This window comes from Scyliorhinus torazame, chromosome 17 (genome assembly GCF_047496885.1).
Source record: "Scyliorhinus torazame isolate Kashiwa2021f chromosome 17, sScyTor2.1, whole genome shotgun sequence".
Lineage (NCBI taxonomy): Eukaryota > Metazoa > Chordata > Chondrichthyes > Carcharhiniformes > Scyliorhinidae > Scyliorhinus > Scyliorhinus torazame.
In genome coordinates, this window is record NC_092723.1 from 105,883,031 (window position 1) to 105,902,330 (window position 19,300).

The following is a 19,300-nucleotide window of genomic DNA, read 5'->3' on the forward strand; positions in this document are numbered from 1 at the left end:
GGAGAGGTTGGTGGGGGAGATTTTAAGGGTAGATAGGAGGTATGCAGAGGTCCCCGAGGAGGGACTACTCAAGGAACGACGAAGCCTCCAGACCGAGTTCGACCTGTTGACTACCAAGAAGGCGGAGGTGCAGTGGAAGAAGGCGCAAGGGGCGGTGTATGAATATGTGGAGAAGGCTAGCCGGATGCTGGCACACCAACTTCGGAAGCGGGAGGCAGCGAGGGAGATTGGGGGAGTTAGGGATAAAGGGCTGGTTTAGCACACTGGGCTAAAACGCTGGCTTTTAAAGCAGGCCAGCAGCACGGTTCAATTCCCGTACCAGCCTCCACGAACAGGTGCCGGAATGTGGCGACTAGGGGCTTTTCACAGTAACTTCATTGAAGCCTACTTGTGACAATAAGCGATTTTCATTTCATTTTTTCATTTCAAGGGGGGAACACAGTGCAGAGTTCGGTGGGAATAAATGGGGTATTTAGAGACTTCTATGAGGGGCTATATAGGTCTGAGCCCCCGATGGAGGAGGCGGGGTGCGTCGTTTTCTGGACCGGCTGAGGTTCCCAAGGGTAGAGGAGGGGCAGGTGGCTGGGCTTGGGGCACCGGTAGGGCTGGAGGAGCTGACTAAGGGGCTGGGGAGTATGCAGGCGGGGAAGGCACCGGGGCCAGATGGGTTCCAGGTGGAATTTTACAGGAAGTATATGGACCTGTTGGGCCCACTACTAGTGAGGACTTTCAATGAGGCGAGGGAGGGGGGGGGTCCTACCCCCGACGATGTCCAGGGCGCTGATATCGCTGATCTTGAAGCGGGACAAGGACCCTTTACAGTGTGGGTCGTATAGGCCAATCTCGCTCCTCAACGTGTGTGCGAAGCTGTTAGCGAAGGTGTTGGCTACCAGAATTGAGGACTGTGTCCCGGGGGTGATTCACGAGGACCAGACGGGTTTTGTGAAGGGAAGGCAGCTGAATACCATTGTGCGGAGGCTCCTTAACGTAATCATGATGCCTGCAGTGGAGGGGGAAGCGGAGATAGTGGCCCCGATGGACGCGGAGAAGGTCTTCGATAGGGTGGAGTGGGGATACCTTTAGGCAGGGGTTCCCCCTACCCCTCTGCTATTTGCATTGGCAATTGAACCTTTGGCGATGGCTTTGAGGGAGTCCAGGAACTGGAGAGGGCAAGTGCGAGGGGGGGGGAGGAACACTGGGTATCGCTGTATGCAGACGACCTGTTACTGTACGTGGTGGACCCGGTGGGGGGAATGCTGGGGGTGATGCCGATCCTCAGGGAGTTTGGAGACTTTTCCGGGTATAAGCTCAACATGGGGAAGTGTTAGCTATTCGTGATACACCCAGGGGACCAGGGAAGGGGGATAGACGAACTTCCACTGAAGAGGGCGAAAGGGAGTTTTCGGTACCTAGGGATCCAGGTGGCCAGGAGCTGGGGGGCCCTACACAAGCTCAACTTGACGAGGCTGGTGGAGCAGATGGAGTCGGAGTTTAAAAGATGGGATATGCTGCCACTCTCCCTGGCGGGTAGGGTACAGTCGGTGAAGATGACGGTGCTCCCGAGGTTCCTTTTTATATTCCAGTGCCTCCCCATCCTGATCCCTAAGGCCTTTTTTAAGCGGGTCAGCAGGAGCATCATGGGGTTTGTATGGGCGAAAAAGACCCCGAGGGTGAGAAGGGTGTTTCTAGAATGGAGCAGGGACAGAGGAGGGCTAGCGTTGCCTAATCTGTGTGGGTACTACTGAGCTGCCAATGTGGCGATGATATGCAAGTGGGTAATGAAGGGGAGGGGGTGGCGTGGAAGAGGCTGGAGATGGCATCCTGTGTGGGCACGAGCCTGAGAGCGCTGGTGACGGCATCGCTGCCGCTCCCGCCGACAAGGTACACCACGAGTCCAGTGGTGGCGGCGACCTTCAAAATTTCGGGGCAGTGGAGATGCCACAGGAGGGAGGCAGAGTCTTCGGTGTGGTCCCCGATCCGAGAGAACCATCGGTTTGTTCCGGGGAGAATGGATGGGGGGTTCCTGAGCTGGCACAGGGCAGGTATTAGAAGGATGGGGGACCTGTTTATAGATGGGACGTTTGGGAGCCTTGGGGCGTTGGAGGAATAATTCGGGCTCCCCCCTGGAAATGCCTTCAGGTACATGCAGGTAAGGGCGTGTGTAAGACGGCAGGTGAGGGAATTTCCGCTGCTGCCAGCATGTAGGATCCAGGATAGGGTGCTCTCAGGGGTGTGGGTTGGAGAAGGCAAGGTCTCGGCGATCTACCAGGAGATGCAGGAGGAGGAGGAGGCCTCGGTGAAGGAGCTGAAAGGTAAATGGGAGGAGGAGCTGGGGGAGGAGATAGACGAGGGTACGTGGCGAACGCTCTGGGTAGGGTAAATTCTTCCTCCTCTTGCGCCAGGCTTAGCCTGATACAATTTAAGGTTCTGCACAGGGTGCACATGACTGGGGCAAGGCTGAGTCAGTTTTTGGAGTGGAGGTCAGGTATGTGAGGTATTCGGGGAGCCCAGCAAATCATGCCCACATGTTCTGGGTGTGCCCAGTGCTGGATGGGTTCTGGAGGGGTGTTGCGAGGACGGTGTCTAAGGTGGTAAACACCCGGGTTAAGCCGAGTTGGGGGCTCGCACTATTTGGGGTATCGGACGAGCCGGGAGTGCAGGAGGCGAAAGAGGCCAGTATTCTGGCCTTTGCGTCCCTGGTAGCCCGGTGGAGGATTCTGCTACAGTGGAAGGATGCGAGGCCCCCAAGCGTGGAAGCCTGGATCAGCGACATGGCAGGGTTTATTAAATTGGAGAGGGTATAATTTGCCTTAAGAGGATTTGTGAAAGGGTCCTTCAGGTGGTGGCAACCGTTCCTAGACTTTCTAGCGGAGCGTTAGGAGATGGTCAGCAGCAGCAGCAACCCAGGAAAGGGGGGGGGGGGGTACTTTGTGTTTACTACTGTGTTTATTATTTTAATGGGGGGGCTTGTATATTGGGGGAATACGTCACATAGCTATAAGATATTTATTTATATGTTCTTTGTTTTTTCTTTTTTCTGTAAGGGTTTGTTGAAAAGATGTAAAAAATTTGAATAAAAATATATTTTTTAAAAGCCAGAATTCTGTACAGCTCCAATATAATTTCCACCCCTTCATATCTCATCCCACTTGAGATAATTTGATAAGCCTCTTCAATTATTTTGTACCTTTTAAATTGTTGCTTGTACTCTCACTCTCGCTCTGAACTCTCGCTCACACTCACGCTGACAACAGAAACAACAGATTTGTTGCAGCCTGTACAAAACAAGGTACAGCGTCGAAAAAGTGGAACAGGAGGCAGTCATTTCTGTCCCTTGAGCCACTTCTCAATGAGATCATGTCCAATTTGCAACCTGACTCCAAATCACTTAATACCTTTGGTTAATAAAAATCTCACAATCTCATTTTAAAAATTAACAATTGATCTCGCCTCTAAGGTCGGGCTCCAATTTTTTAGACAAAGCCCTCCACCATGGACTGTCAACCAGTCTGGAATATTGTGGGCAGCTTTGGTCTCCTTAACTGAGGAAGGAGGGAGTGCAGAGAAGGTTTACCAGACTTATTCCTGGAATGGCAGGACTGACGTATGAGGAGAGATTGAATTGGTTCGGGTTATATTCGCTGGAGTTCAGAAGAATGAGAGGGGATCTCAGAGAAACCTATAAAATTCTAACAGGACTAGAGAGGGTAGATGCGGGAAGGATGTTCCCGATGTCGGACAAGTCCAGAACCAGGGGTCACAGTCTGAGGATAGACCATTTAGGACTGAGATTAGGAGAAATCTCTTCACCCAAAGAGTGGTCAGCCTGTGGAATTCGCTGTCCCAGAAAGCAGTTGAGGCCCAAACAGCATATGTTTTCAAGAAGAGGTTAGATGCAGCACTTGGGCTGAAGTGGATCAAAGGATATGGGAGAGTAGATAGCCTCAGTCTATTGAGTTGAATGATCAGCCATGATCATAATGAATGGTGGAACAGGCTCAAAGGGTAAATTGGCCTATTTTCTATGTTTCTAAATAGTTACTGTCTATCCACCCTATCTGCCCCCCTTAATATCTTGAAAACGTCAATTAAATCACCCTCTGGCCCTCTAAATTCCAGTGAACACAACCCTGGTTTGCACAATCGTTCTTCGTAACTCAACCCTTGGAGTCCCGGTATCATTTTGGTAAATGTACATCACACTCGTTCCAAGGTCAATATATCCTTGTCTTTCCTATATAAAGGCCAGCATTACAATAGACTTCTCGATTATTTTCTGTACCCATTCGTGACATTTTCATGATCTGCCTACCTGGATCCCCAAGATTCTTTGGACCTTCACTGTTTCTAGCTATTCAACATTCAGAAAGTACTGCACTCTATCCTCTCAGTGAAAAGCAGATAATCTGATGCTTGCCTCCATAGAAATCCATTTGCCACAATTTTTCCCATTCACTTAACTGATTAGCATCTCTTTGCCCTGTAACACTTCCATCTACACTGCATGCAAGGCCACATATTTTTCTTAGATAGCAGACCAACATGTCCAATTTTCCAATGAAAGGGATAGTTCCCCAACTGAGAAACATTGCAAGATTATATTTCGAGCACCTGCAATATTCTCACTCACTTCCTTTATAACCCTGGGATGGAAACCATCTTACACTGGGGATTGGTCACTCATTTTTTCACATATTTTTATTTGTATTTTCCAGTTTTTACAGAGTAACAGCTCAATTTATGGTGGACCTGGTATTTACATATTAAGTTGTTTCTTATTTCCAGAGATTTTTACATGTGATCGCCCCCTATGACCCCCCCCCCCCCCCCCCACCCGCCACCCCCCCCCCCCCCACCCCCTTCCCCTCCCTTCCCCCTCCTTCCCCCAGTTGGTAGTCTAGTTTCCCTCTTAGTGCTGACTGCTACTCTGGGCATCACAATCTGTGTTCCGCTCCTTTCTGTTGTGGTTTTTAGTTGTCTTTGTGGCGTCGGGAGGGGTGGCTACATAGCCCCTTCCCCTCTTCCATTTTCCCCCTTGTTTCGTTCTCTGATTCCCTTGGCTTCCCTCCTCTCTCCTCCCCCTCTGCCCCTTTCCATTCTGTGTGCCCTTATTTGTTTTCCTCCATCCCTCTTTTCCTCCTCTGCCCCCGCTTCCTAGTTGCTATTGGCCTCAGTCAGGTCTTGGAACAGGTTGTTGAATGGCCCCGTGCTTTGTGGAAGCCCTCGTCCCACCCTCGGATGGTGTATTTAATCTTCTCCAGGTGGACAAATTCTGACAGGTCTGTCAGCCAGTCTGCAGCTGTGGGAGGTGCTGCTGATCGCCAGCCAACCAGGATTCTCCAAAGTGCGGTTAAGGAAGCAAAAGCCAGGGCGTCAGCCCTCTTCTCCATATGTAGTTCTGGCTGATCCGATACCCCGAAGATTGCCACTCTCAGACACAGCTCCACCCTCACCCCGCCACATCGGACATTGCCTCAAAGAAGGCTGTTCGAAACCTGACAAGTCTGGGGCAGGCCCAGAACATGTGTGCGTGGTTGGCCGGGCCTCCCTGGCACAGTTTGCATTTATCCTCCACCTTCGGGAATTTGGGTCCTGGTTAGGTGCGCTCTATGCACCACTTTGAACTGCATGAGCTTAACTTAGCGCAGGAGGAAGTGGAGTTGGCCCTGCTCAGTGCTTCGATCCAGAGTCCCCAATCCACTTCCACCCCCAGTTCGTCCTCCCATTTTCGCCTGGCTTTGTCCAGTGGTAGTCTTGCCCTATCCAGTAACCGTCCATTGCTGTTCCCACAGTTCCCTCTCTCCTCACTGTCCGTGTTTATTAGTTCCTCCAGTAATGTGACTCTCGGAGCCCTGGAGTCACTATTATTTTGAAGTTTTTTGCTTTTACTCTTCAGTGTCTCAAGGATATTTGAATGAACACCAAAAAGCTTTTCAATTTAATTTTATGCAAATGTACCAAAATGAGTTCTTAAAGAAATGCTTCGTATATCTATTCAACTGGACTGGGACCTTGGGCTGGATTCTCCGCCAGCGCAATGGTCCGTTTTGCCGGCACACCCGGGGTTTCCCGACAGCGTGGGGCTGCCCCACATTGGGAAACCTCATTGACCAGCTGGCGTAACGGAACATCCCTCCAGCGGGGTGAAACAGAAATGCGGCGGGGCGGAGAATCCAGCCCCTTATCTATGAGCGAAAGATAAGGGGTTGACCTCTTTTTGCTCGGTTACCAGTCTGCCTGTGCTATTCTTCACCTGGGCTATCTCTCTCGTGGCTGCCTGCTTTCTCAGCTGGTAAGTCAGTCGGCGGCCAGCCTTTTCTCTGTGTTCATACAAGGTCCCCTGTGTCTGGCGGAATGGGTGCACGGCTTTCCTGGTGGATAGCAGGTTAAAGTTCATTTGTAGCTTTTTCCTCTCCGCCAGAAGTATATTATCACTTTGTCTGATAGTAATGCTGCATTGCTTTGTGCAATATACATTACTCACTTGCTTCTTCCAGGATGATCTTTAACTTGATGTTGATTAACACTCGTAGTCTTCCAGTTAGTGCAAATACTTCAGTGAGTTACGTTGACAAATTAACTGTGAGTTTGTTCTCTCTCCAAAGCTTAAACTAGACGTTACATGAACAAGATTAAATAAGAAATACTAGAGATAAGCTACACCTGCACTGAGCTGTCTTATCATATAGAATCATAGAATTTACAGTGCAGAAGGAGGCCATTCGGCCCATCCAGTCTGCACCGGCCCTTACAAGGAGCACCCTACTCAACCCCACGTCTCTACCCTATCCCTGTAACCCAGTAACCCCCACTTAACCTTTTTTGGACATGAAGGGCAATTTAGCATGGCCAATCCACCTAACCCACACATCGTTGGACTGTGGGAGGAAACCGGAGCACCCGGAAGAAACCCACACAGACGCGGGGAGAATGTGCAGACTCCGCACAGACAGTGACCCAAGCCGGGAATGGAACCTGGGACCCTGGAGCTATGAAACAACTGTGCTAACCACTATGCTACCATGCTGTCTTTGTATGTTTGTGGTCACTAGTCCCTGTCCTTGCGGAGAGGCGGATCTTGGCTTGAGTCTGACTATTTATACCTGTCTCTAGTGCTGCCCTCCAGTGATTATGTGGTTGTTACATCGATACATTAACCCCTTGTATATGCACAGATATGCAGATCACTACAAGAAGCTCTACGGTTGGGACCTCGGAGTACTTTCTGTTGATCTCCAGAATGGAGTTGATCAGTAATTGCCTGGCCTCCCTCTCTTCCCTGTCTCTACATGCCTTTTAGACTATAATCTTTCCCCTAATCACAGCCTGCAGTGCCTCGCAGAATGTGGAAGGTGAGACTTATGGTTATTAGTAACATACTCGCCTATGGCCTGTGTTGCTTTCTGGCAGAAGGCCTTATCGGCCAAGATGTCCACGTCCAACCTCCACATAATGTGGAGAGTGGTCAGAGATAACTATCACAGAATATTCCGCCCTTACTATTTCTGGAAGCACCAATTTTCCCACTGCAAAGAAGTCTATCCTTGAGTACGCTTTGTGCACCGGCGAAAGAATTGAGAATTCCTGCTCACCAGGATGTGGGAACCACCTAGGTTCACCCCTCCATCTGCTCCATGAATGCTCCCAGTTCCCTAGCCATGTCTGTCCTATTCCCCGATCTGGGGTTTGATCGGTCCGCCAGGGGTCTTGTATAGAGTTGAAGTCGCCCCCTCTGTGACCAGTCGGTGCGGGTCAATGTCGGGGATTTCCACCATGGTCTTTTTTATGAAATCTATGACATCCCAGTTGGACGTGTACATATTTACCCAAACTACCGATGCCCTGCCCAGGACACCGCTGGCCATGATGTACTATTCCCCTTGGTCCATAATCGTCCATGTCGCTGTAAACATCGTCCTCTTGATAATCAGTATAGGTACCCCGCCCCCCCCCAGCACTCATCCCGAAACACGAGTGATACGTCAATCCCACCTAATGTATTCTCCATTCTGCTTTACCTGGATGGCTCATGTTATAACCTGCCTACTTACCATTGGCTGGGGACTAATGACTATCCCACAATCCTGTGGGAGTATGAGCTTCTACAATGAGGGGGGGCGGAGAAACCACTAGTAAACTCCTAGTATAAATAAAGCTGGCCAGTTCAGGGACCAGCAGGAAGGAGTATGTAGCAAGGGAAGTTACTGCTACTGTTATGTATATATGTTATAGTAAATAAATGTTATTACTTTGTATCCTTAAAACGCGTGCTGGATTCTTCGTGGCCCTTACAAAACTGGCGACGAAGGTTAAAGTGAATAGCTGTCTACACTGCTGCATCACAAAATTAGATATGAGTCACGCCTACCTGCAGTTGGAGCTGGACCCTGCCTCCCGACCATATGTAACGATTAATACACACCGGGGCCTGTATGAATATACACGGTTGCCCTTTGGAGTATCCTCTGCCTGCGCAATTTTTCAACGTGTTATGGAGGGCATTTTGAGAGGTTTACCACGTGTGGCTGTCTACCTAGATGACGTTTTGATTACAGGGACGTCGGAGCAGGAACATTTGGAAAATCTGGAGGCTGTCCTTAGACGCCTTTCGGAGACTGGAGTCCATTTATGTCGCACAAAGTGCGTATTTCAGGCAAAGGAAGTAGTCTACCTAGGTTATCGGGTGGACCGCGAAGGTCTGCACCCCGTCACAGAGAAGGTGCGTGCAATTCAACATGCCCCCGCCCCGACTGACACTTCGCATCTTCGTTCTTTTCTCGGTCTCGTAAACTATTACGGGAAGTTCCTCCCCAATCTGGCAACTACGCTGGCCCCTTTGCACCTTCTGCTAAAGAAAAATCACACCTGGGTTTGGGGTCAGCCGCAAGAAACCGCTTTCCGGCGGGTAAAGCAACAATTGTCGTCGTCTGGGTTACTAACCCACTATGATCCTGGAAAGCCTTTGCTCGTCACATGTGATGCATCCCCGTATGGTATTGGGGCCGTCCTGTCCCACAAGATGGAGAACGGGGCCGAACGACCGATAGCTTTCGCCTCCCGCGCATTGACTGCAGCGGAGAAAAAGTACGCGCAGATCGAAAAGGAGGGCCTGGCAGTGGTTTTTGCGTTGAAACGCTTCCACCAGTACGTGTACGGCCACCATTTCACTATCGTGACTGATCATAAGCCCCTGCTGGGACTTTTCAGAGAGGATAAGCCAATACCGCCCATTGCTTCTGCACGGATCCAGCGCTGGGCTTTGTTGCTTGCTGCATACGAGTATTCTCTGGAGCACAAACCAGGTATGCAGATAGCAAATGCCGACGCACTGAGCCGATTGCCTTTATCGACCGGCCCCATGTCGACCCCCACGACCGGTGAGGTGGTTGCAACCCTAAATTTTATGGACACCTTGCCTGTCACGGCATCACAGATCCGTGAATGGACCCAGACGGAGCCAGTCCTGTCAAAGGTTCGGCACATAGTCCTGTATGGTGGGCAGCATAGACAGCTCCCAGGCGAGTTGCGGGCATTTTCCTCCAAGCTGTCAGAATTCAGCGTGGAAGACGGCATCCTCTTGTGGAGGACGCGTGTGATTGTCCCGGAAAAAGGCCAGGAGCTGATACTAACAGACTTGCGCAATGGGCATCCAGGTGTGACCAAGATGAAAATGTTGGCCCGGAGTTATGTCTGGTGGCCAGGCCTCGACACCGACATTGAGAAGGTGACCCAAAACTGCTCCTTTTGCCAGGAGCATCAGAAGCTTCCGCCGGCCGCGCCCCTACATCACTGGGAATGGCCAGGGCATCCTTGGGCACGCTTGCATGCAGATTTCGCAGGCCCTTTTCAAGGATCCATGTTCCTTCTACTAATTGACGCCCAGTCCAAATGGCTAGAGGTGCATAAGATGCAGGGGACAACGTCCTGCGCAACAATTGAAAAGATGCGTTTATCGTTTAGTACGCATGGCCTCCCCGAGGTGCTGGTCACGGATAACGGCACTCCATTCACGAGTGAGGAGTTTGCGAGGTTCACGAAGGTGAACGGCATCCGCCATATCCGCACTGCCCTTACCACCCGGCTTCAAATGGGTTGGCAGTGCAGACATTCAAAAGAGGCCGAAAGAAGCAGTCTTCCGGATCAATGGACACGAGACTGGCTCGCTTTTTGTTTACGTACAGGGCCACCCCCCATGCAGTGACTGGGGTAGCTCCCGCAGAACTCCTAATGGGCCGGAGACTTCGCACTCGCCTTAGTATGGTTTTCCCGGACATTGGCGCAAAAGTACGCCGCACACAAGAACGGCAGGGACAGGGATTTTCTCGGCATCGGCTGATTCGGCAGTTTGCGCCCGGTGACCCAGTGTTCGTTCGGAATTTTGCTGGTGGTGCCCAATGGGTTCCTGGTGTAATCTTTCGCCAAACGGGCCCTATATCTTACCAAGTGCAAACCCAGGGCCGTCTCCAGCGAAAACATGTAGACCACGTTCGGTCCAGAAGACCATCCCCTCAAAAGATTCCCCGCCCCCGGAGCTCATTTCAACAGCCGCAGAGACCAGAGACAAGGGAAGGTAGTCCTCACAATCTTCCACTGGTGCCTCACTCGAAGCCTGCGCAGGTCGTTACCGAACCGAATGGAGATAGAGACGCTGACATGACAGAGGCAGCAGACTCTGACTCCGAGATGGAGACACAGGATGCATCAGAGGGGGAACCCTCAGGTCCACGGGCCGTGGATGTACAACCGCGCCGTTCATCACGGAAGCGCCGGTCTCCGTCTCGTTACACGCCGCCTGATCCAGCGCCGCGTGCAAATGGTGTCCGGCCTGCGGCCAAACGAGTCCGACGCCCTCCTTCGCCAGGGTCTTCGGTGGATTCCTTGGACTTTGGGGGGGAGGGATGTTATAACCTGCCTACTTACCATTGGCTGGGGACTAATGACTATCCCACAATCCTGTGGGAGTATGAGCTTCCCCAATGAGGGGGCGGAGAAACCACTAGTAAACTCCTAGTATAAATAAAGCTGGCCAGTTCAGGAATCAGCAGGAAGGAGTATGTAGCAAGGGAAGTTACTGCTACTGTTATGTATATATGTTATAGTAAATAAATGTTATTACTTTGTATCCTTAAAACGCGTGCTGGATTCTTCGTGGCCCTTACAAAAGCTCAGATACGTAGTGTTGAATAAAGAACACAAAGCTTTGTTAACAAACAAAACTATATATTTAGTACACTACTAACTAAGATTTGTTCACATTCCTAAAGTAGAAGGTGATTGTATAAAACTATGCTATCTCTAACTTACAGAACTCTCAAGTATACAACTGCTCTCTATGCCTGACACTCTTCCAGCTCTCTCCTAACTCTTAACTTCTAATCATTTTCTAATCCCAGAATCTCCTAGTCACATGATATTTATATGACTGTTCTGTGGTTCCCTCTAGTGGTAAGAAGCATTATCATTAACTTGTTAACCCTTTACATCCCAGTCAATATACATATCATTACACCTCCCAGCCCTTTCTTACCCGCAGTCAGTCCTCCTTCAGGTGAGTCTCCTGCAGGAAGACTATGTCGACTTTCAAACTTCTTAAGTGGTCGAAGACTCTGATTCTTTCCAGTGGGCTGTTAAGACCCCTAACATTCTAGGTGCTAATCCTAGTGGGGGGATTTTGTCCCCCATGCTCCTGCGGGACCAACCATACTTACCTTGTGGACGTGCCCCCGTACTCCGGGGTTTCCCTTTGTTAGGTGGTTGTCCAAAATGGCCACGGTCACCGTTCTCACCATGAGGCCGGGCCCTTGCACTCCGGGGTGTCCCTTTGTCCAGGGACATCTAACATGGCTGCCAACTGTGTGTACGCCACGTGGGTGAGCCCCTGCACTCCAGGGTTTCCTTTTGTTTAGGGACCCTCCAAAGTGGCTGCTTGTGGCTGTTGCTAATTTTGCCTTAGTTTAATTGCTCTGTTTTATTACCTTTGCTCTTGAGTCGCCAGGTATCTTTATGGTACCACCACGTGGTTCAAGTCCGAGTAATGATCAATAATCCAATACACCGCTTAGTAAGATTTAAATCAAAGCACATTTATTACACACAGTAATCGTTACTCATGCACAAATTCTATGTTTAAGCTACTTCTACAACTAACAGGCCTATACTTAACTTGGAACTGGCCCACCAGGTCAGGGAAACAAATGGCCTTTCGTTCGGGTTCTGAGCCTGCGGGATTCGAAGTTGATACAGATTGGTAGCTAGGAGCGCCTATCTCGTAGCGAGCGTTGAATTAAGACTTACAGTTTCGACCAGCTGCTGAAGAGTGAAGAGCTGGAGAAGCAGTGGAGAAGTGAGCGACTTGAACTTGGGGCTCAATTCTTATAGTCCCAGGGGCTTACCGCCTTTCGGGGCGGACCCTGTACCTGGTCCCAAGTGATTGGACTTTGTCCCAATCGCTTGGTTCGATTTTCTCCAATGCTGGAGTGGTTCCCTGATCGATGGGCAGTCTTGAGGTGGTCGTTCACCTCCTTTTGTGTAGGCTTCTGCTGGCGCCGAAAAGTCTGGTTTTGCTTTGTGTGTCAAAATGTTGCTTATTGTTCCCGGGGATTGCTCATTAGTATGCAGATGGCTGTTGTTTTGTTATGCTGATGGTTGCTGGTATCGATAGTGTCCAGCCTTTCCAGAGGTAAATACACAGCCAACCTGCAGCTGCTCATTTGTGTCTTGATGGCTGACTTTCCCATCAGCCTTTGCCGTTCGCGATTTTGAATCGGGAGTTGGCCATTTTAAGTGGCTACACCCCTTCCTTGTGATCCTAACGCGAAGGATTACATAACTATGTTGCTTTCCATTCCCTGACCTGGGGGGGGCACTTCCTTCATGGCCTCTGCACTGACCATAGCTATGCAAAAACATTTTTATCTGACAATTCTAAGGGCGCTATGTCAAACAGGAACATGCATTACAAAACAATAAACTGGGAACCTCTAACTATTCTTAATACACTACACTCACTTAAACATTTCATTATCCTAACTTCCTCAACCATACAACAAAATCATAGCAGTTTATACACATTTTGCCTGGCTTGGCAGTCAAGCTCAGGATCGTACAATTTGCTCATGAACAGGGGCGAAATTCTCCGTTGTCGGCGGAAAGTCCGCCGATCGGCGCAAAAAACGGCGCAAATCCCACTTGCGTCACGTCATAAAAATGGGACGATAGTCTCCGGCCCGAAATGGGCTAGCAGCGACGTAACGGGATCCGCGCTTGCTGCACGGCGTGACGGCTCATAAGGCCGCGCAGCTCCCCCCCACCCGACCAGATCACCCGACCGCAACACCCGACTGGATGGCTGGCCGTCGCTCAGCCCCGAGGTTCGAGTCACGCGATGTGGAGGCGCTCCTGGACGCGGTGGAGCAGAGGAGGGACGCCCTGTATCCCGGGCACGGCCGCAGAGTTGCCCCACGCCACAGCCGGCGTCTGTGGAGGGAAGTGGCAGAGGCCGTCACCGCTGTGGCCCTGACACCACGGACAGGCACCCAGTGCCACAAGAAGGTGAACGACCTCGTCAGAGCAGGCAGGGTGAGCCTCCCCCATATCCCCCCTCCCCCATATCCCCCCTCCCCATATCCCCCCTCCCCATATCCCCCCTCCCCCATATCCCCCATATCCCCCCTCCCCCATATCCCCCATATCCCCCCTCCCCCATATCCCCCATATCCCCCCTCCCCCATATCCCCCATATCCCCCCTCCCCCATATCCCCCCTCCCCCATATCCCCCCTCCCCCATATCCCCCATATCCCCCTCCCCCATATCCCCCCTCCCCCATATCCCCCATATCCCCCCTCCCCCATATCCCCCATATCCCCCCTCCCCCATATCCCCCCTCCCCATATCCCCCATATCCCCCCTCCCCCATATCCCCCATATCCCCCCTCCCCCATATCCCCCCTCCCCCCTATCCCCCCTCCCCCATATCCCCCATATCCCCCCTCCCCCATATCCCCCCTCCCCCATATCCCCCATATCCCCCCTCCCCCATATCCCCCATATCCCCCCTCCCCCATATCCCCCCTCCCCCATATCCCCCATATCCCCCCTCCCCCATATCCCCCATATCCCCAAGTGAATCCAGCCCTAACCTTAACCTCTGCAATGCACGCGCAACCAATGGCGTGCATTCATATACCTGCCTAACACTGTTGCCTTTTACCCCTGCCACCAACCCCCCCCCCACAGGAGAAGCGCGCACACAACAATAGGGAGCATGTGAGGACTGGAGGAGGGCCCGCTGATGAGAGGCCACTGACCGTACACGAGGAAAGGGCCCTGGAACTGGCTGGCGGACCTGAGGACCGGGAGGTTGCTGATGCAGAGGTCGGGGGCCCACGAGCAAGTGAGCCACCAACAGCCCGTCCCCATATCCCCCCTCCCCTATATCCCCCTCCCCGTATCACCTGATCACTGCCTGATGTCTAACCATGCATGCTTCATTGTGTATCGCAGGACCAAACGTCCAGGCACCCATCCCCGCAGATGCACACCGCCCGCAGGATGCCCCTCGGAGACCACGGGAGACGGAGAGACCCGGACCCTCCAGCATGCGACGCCCGCAGGATGCCCCTCGCACACCACGGGAGACGGAGAGACCCGGACCCTCCAGCATGCGACGCCCGCAGGGTGCCCCTCGCACACCACGGGAGACGGAGAGACCTGGAGCAACAGGGAGACGACACCCCCGTCACGTGCGGGAGCGACCACCCAGCGATGAGGGGGGCAGCCACAGGCCCCCGTCACATCCGAGCCAGGACACCACTACCCAGGACACCACTATCCAGGACACCCCTACCCGGGACACCACTACCCGGGACAGCACTACCCAGGACACCCCTACCCGGGACACCCCTACCCGGGACACCACTACCCGGGACAGCACTACCCAGGACACCCCTACCCGGGACAGCACTACCCGGGACAGCACTACCCGGGACAGCACTACCCAGGACACCCCTACCCGGGAAGACGAAATACCGGACAGTGACTCAGAGTGGATGGGTGGAGACGAACCCCCACCCCAAAGTGCCATGGAGTCAGAGTGGGACGAAGAGCACGACACAACGCCACTGCTGCCACCAACACCCTCCACCATCGCAGAAACACTCACCACGGTTGGGCACTTTAGTGATGAGGCGTCTGGTACACTCACTGGTGCGCACAACACAGCCGTCCCGGTACAGCAGGTGGAGGTAGGAGCAGCAGAGGGACCGGGCGGTCGGAGGGCAGCCCAGGCCAAGCGAACATCTGCCGCCCAGATGGATCCCGGGTTCCTGCAGTTACCACACCCACACATAGATCCGATGCAACCACCGACACGGAGACGAGCGAATAGGGTGACGGGTGGCTTGCGGCGGCTGCGGTCGCAGGTGGAGGAGTCCACCCGCGTCCAGGAGCTGGGAGTGGTCCCAGTCATGCGTGCCACCCAGGCTGACACCGCACGGGTGGCGTCCGCGGTGGAGGCAATGGGTGCGATGGTGTCAGACATGGGGAACGGTTTGCGAGGCCTGGGGCCTTCCGTGCAGGCGGCGTCTGTGGCTCAGGAAATGGCTGCCCTCTCACAGGAGGCCATGAGCCAGTGCCAGCGCCAGATGGCAGAGGCGCTCAACGCCATAGCCCAGTCTCAGCAGGCCATGGCCCAGTCTCAGCAGGCCATGGCCCAGTCTCTGCAGGCCATGGCCCAGTCTCTGCAGGCCATGGCCCAGTCTCAGCAGGCCATCGCTGAGGGCATCGGCGCCAGTGGCCATGTGCGAGCCGGCGTCGCACTGTCACAGACAGGGTTTGACAACCCCCTGGGCTCCATGGCTGCAAACCTGCAGACCCCTGTCGATACCAGCATGGGCCTCCAGGACTGGCAGCGCCAGATGTCGGGGGCGCGTCGGATGGCCAGTCCGTTCACATCCCCCACCCATGTAGAGGCCTGGGGGCCATCGGGCACCCCGAGGGAGGAGGAGGTGGTGTGGTCCGTCCCGGCTCCCTCTGTAGGGGAGGTCCCGGTACACCGCAACACCTCGGACTCCCCCCCTTCCGTCCCAGGTGCATCGGGTGGGCAACGGGCAGGACAGGCTGGCAGCTCGCCATCCCAGTCACCCGGGCCGCAGCCTGGCCCATCTAGGCCAGGACGCCCCAGGAAACGACCGCCAAAGGGATCCAGTGTCAGAGGGCAGGTATCACAGGAGTCCACCTCCAGTTCTGCTGTACCGTCTGGGGAACCACGTAGACGTAGTCAAAGGGCCCGTAAGGCCAAACAATTAGACACTGAGTAAGTTGGCACGGGTGCAGGGCACAGATGAGTTTTAGGGGTTAGGGCACGTGCATGAACTCCTTTGGTTATTAAAGTCAATGTTACACCTACAGAAGCTGCCTTTGTGCTCTGTCCAAAGTGTGCGGGCGTGTCATGTACGTTGAGCGCAAGTGTGTGTGTGAGGGGTGGTCTTACCTCAGCCCCAGGTGAGTCTGCCCCCTTCTCCCTGGGCCGCCATCAACATCCCCCGGGCAGAGGACGGGACCGTGCGCTGCAGTGTCACAGCCGCATGCAGGGATGGTCCGGGTGGATGGTGGTACTGTGGCCATGGGTCAGACATAGTCCAACGATGTAGAGCCAGGAGCTCATCACAGGGCGGGTTGTCATCATCCTCCATGGCCTGCGATAGACACGCGTCCACCCGCAACTGGGTGAGCCCGGCCCGTTGTGCCGCCGGTGGATCGGCAATTGGGGGGGGGGTGGTGTGCATGCGGGTAGGGTGTGTGGGGTTGGGGAGAGGGGTGAGGGTGCTGGGTGGGTGGATGGGTGGGGGGTGTGGGTGGTCGGCTGTTGCCATGGTGTGCGGTCTGTGGCCATACTACCCGATTCCCACGCCCATCTAGTCAGTGAAGCGGGCGGCTATCAGTCTGTCCCGTGCCCGCTGGGCCAGCCGGTAACGGTGGACAGCCACCCGCCTGTGTCTACCCCGTCTGCCCTGACCATTGCCCCCATCCCCCTCATCTGGGGAGGACTGGGCCTCTTCCTGCTGCTCCTCCACTCCGCCCTCCTCTGCCTGCGGCACATCGCCCCTCTGCTGGGCTATGTTGTGCAGGACGCAGCACACCACAATGATGCGGCCGACCCTATCTGACCGATACTGGAGGGCGCCCCCAGAGAGGTCCAGGCACCTGAAACGCATCTTCAGCACGCCAAAGCACCTCTCAATCACTCCCCTTGTCGCTACATGGGCATCATTGTAGCGGTTCTCCGCCTCATTGCGTGGCCTCCGTATAGGCGTCATCAGCCACGATCGCAATGGGTAGCTCCTGTCGCCCAGCAACCAGCCCCTCAGCCGGGGATGGCGTCCCTCGTACATGCCGGGGATGGATGACCGCGACAACACGAATGAGTCGTGTACACTGCCTGGGTGACGGGCGCAGACGTGCAGGATCATCATGCGGTGGTCGCAGACCACCTGTACGTTCATCGAATAGGTCCCCTTCCTATTAGTGAATACGGCCCTGTTATCTGCAGGTGGCCGCACGGCGACGTGCATCCCATCGATCGCGCCCTGGACCATGGGGAACCCGGCCACGGCAGAGAAGCCCACGGCCCGGGCATCTTGGCTGGCCCGGTCCACGGGGAAGCGGATGTAGCGATGCGCCATGGCATAAAGGGCATCTGTCACTGCCCGGATGCACCGGTGCACCGAAGTCTGCGATATGCCGGACAGGTCCCCACTCGGTGCCTGGAATGACCCCGTTGCATAAAAGTTCAGGGCCACCGTAACCTTGACGGACATGGGGAGAGGGTGTCCCCCGCCAGTGCCACGCGGTGACAGGTGTGCCAGCAGGTGGCAGATGTGTGCCACGGTTTCCCGGCTCATCCGGAGTCTCCTCCTGCATTCCCGGTCCGTGAGGTCCTGGTATGACTGCCGGGGCCGGTACACACGGGGCGCCCTCGGGTGCCTCCGTTGCCGTGGGGCCGCGACGTCCTCCTCCCCCTCCTCGTCCTGTCGGTCAGGTGTCCTCCAGCCTGGGCGGCTGCCGCCTGCCCCTCTGTGGCAGCCTGCGCCGCCTCTCTGGCACGCTCCTCCTCCTCCTCCTCATCCAGGGCAACATAGACATGAGCGGCTGCCACCACGGCGGCCAACATCGCTGGATGGTCTGAAAACATGACGGCCTGGTGGGGGGGGGGGGGGGGGGGGCGGGGGGGGAACGACGACATGTCATCATTGCCCATATTCCCTCCTCCCCCCAGCCAGGTGGCATGGACCGCATGGGTCCAACTGTTGGAGGCTGGCACCTGGCCAGGTGGACCAACTCATTTGCCCTCCCATCACCCTCCTCGGCACGGACCCCCTCCCCAACCTCCACCCCAGCACGGACCCCCCCCCAACCCCCAACCTCCTCTCCGGCACGGACCCCCTCCACAACCTCCACCCCAGCACGGACCCCCCCCCCCAACCCCCAACCTCCACCCCGGCACGGACCCCCCCCAACCCCCAACCTCCACCCCGGCACGGACCCCCCCCAACCCCCAACCTCCACCCCGGCACGGACCCCCCCCAACACCCAACCTCCACCCCAGCACGGACCCCCTCCCCAACCTCCACCCCAGCACGGACCCCCCCCCAACCCCCAACCTCCACCCCGGCACGGACCCCCTCCACAACCTCCACCCCAGCACGGACCCCCCCAACCCCCAACCTCCACCCCAGCACGGACCCCCTCCACAACCTCCACCCCAGCACGGACCCCCCCCCAACCCCCAACCTCCACCCCGGCACGGACCCCCCCCAACCCCCAACCTCCACCCCGGCACGGACCTTCCCCAACCCCCAACCTCTACCCCGGCACGGACCCCCCCCAACCCCCAACCTCCACCCCAGCACGGACCCCCTCCCCAACCTCCACCCCAGCACGGACCCCCCCCAACCCCCAACCTCCACCCCGGCACGGACCCCCTCCACAACCTCCACCCCAGCACGGACCCCCCCCAACCCCCAACCTCCACCCCAGCACGGACCCCCCCCAACCCCCAACCTCCACCCCGGCACGGACCCCCTCCCGGCACTCCCCCGGAGCCCAGCCTACTCTAACCCCCCCCCCCCCCCCCGCCGCACACACACACACACAAGCCGAGACACACCTCTCCTCACGCAATCAGTCTGCGGCCACGCCATTTCCTGCCCAGAGCCAACCCCCCAGGCCGTCACTCACCTCCTCGCTGGTCGGCGTGAGCCTGGAGCACCGGGTCACGCCGATGAAAAGGAGGTTTGATT